Raw genomic sequence first — 1,567 nt, 5'->3', positions numbered from 1 at the left:
TAACAATAATAATAATAATAATAATAATAATAATAATAATATATACATGTATATATTATTTTACAGCCGTACAATTTTGTTGAAAGATTATAAAGTTCTCGAGAACAAATGTTGTTACCGTTAGTGAGAAAATCTTCAAAGACCAGTAATAGGATAATAGAAAGTTCAGGTTACAGAGGGTCACAAGCTTTAGAGCGGCCGTGCTACATATTCAAGAAATTGCCAGTCAATATCATGTAAATACCTTCCAATTTTATCCAGTCTTCATTTTAGCCACATTTTTAAGCAAACGGATATTAACTAAGCTTACAAATCATTCCTATGCTGTAAACCCTACTCCCCCTCCTTAAGGTGAGCAGGAAGCAACAGAAAAAATCATTTAAAAAATAATGAGATATTTGGCCAACAGAAGAGGTGCCCATTTGTTCCAATAACTCTTTATAAGGCCACGACATTCGCATAATAATACACTGTATATTGTCTCGCTCTCACAGGCAAAATTGAAGGCAAACGATGCAGGGATGGTCTCAGAGCAACCTACTTAGGGAACCTAAACAAATGGGTAACGAGGAAAGACCAAGGAAACGTAGCTTTTTTAAGAGCATCCGAGCAATGGAAGGAATGGAGAACCATGACCGCCGATGTCTGTCGCAGATCTGGCACTGGATGGCAATATTGTAATATATTATATTATAACTCATTGATACCAATTTTAAAAAATCAAATATCGATGTATGGAGGTGCTCGAATCAAGTCCAGCCAACAACGACACCCCCTCCACTCCCACAACTGCATTAGTTAATAATCTAACCAAAGTTATGACTAAGAAGTATTGTTACGTCTCGTGCTATGGGTGTCAATAGAGCGTCCCAGTTTTTCTATATTTGCCCCCTCCCCAACAAAAACAAAACAAAACAAAAAACCGCGATGATCGAGTCAGCTAAACACGAGCTGCTGTACGGCGAGGAAACACGGCATACACACTACTATCACACGATCTAACGATCTACGAACACGCCAGAGAATCTAAGGCAAAATGAACAATCACAAACGTCTCAAAATCAACATTTCCCCACAGTAGAATCTTTTCATTGATAAGGCAACAATTCCATAGACATTCGTATGACCATCGTATACCTGACCATTTTCGATGCAATATTCAATAAGCCTACATAATGTGCTTTACAAAGTAGTTTGCAAAACAAGGGGACTCCCCCTCCCCCTGAAAAAATAAAATAAACATAATGCAATGAAGCATACAAATCACATAGCAACTGTACAATAGGTCTACTTCGAATGCAATGCTTTAAGACACCTCCGTTCTAGTGATATCACACATTTTGCAACAACACAACACTGACATGACACGGGATGTCATTTTGAATTTGGCACAAAAATTCACTGCAAGCAACTTGGAATTATTACCTCGAGGGTTGAACAAGAGACGAAGACAGCTTTAGATTAACATTCGTAACGGCGAACACGAAGACAGCTTTAGATTAACATTCGTAACGGCGAACACGAAGACAGCTTTAGATTAACATTCGTAACGGCGAACACGAAGACA

The sequence above is a fragment of the Aplysia californica genome, unplaced genomic scaffold (assembly GCF_000002075.1).
Source record: "Aplysia californica isolate F4 #8 unplaced genomic scaffold, AplCal3.0 scaffold01403, whole genome shotgun sequence".
NCBI classification, from domain to species: Eukaryota; Metazoa; Mollusca; class Gastropoda; order Aplysiida; family Aplysiidae; genus Aplysia; species Aplysia californica.
This window is presented reverse-complemented; position numbering follows the sequence as displayed.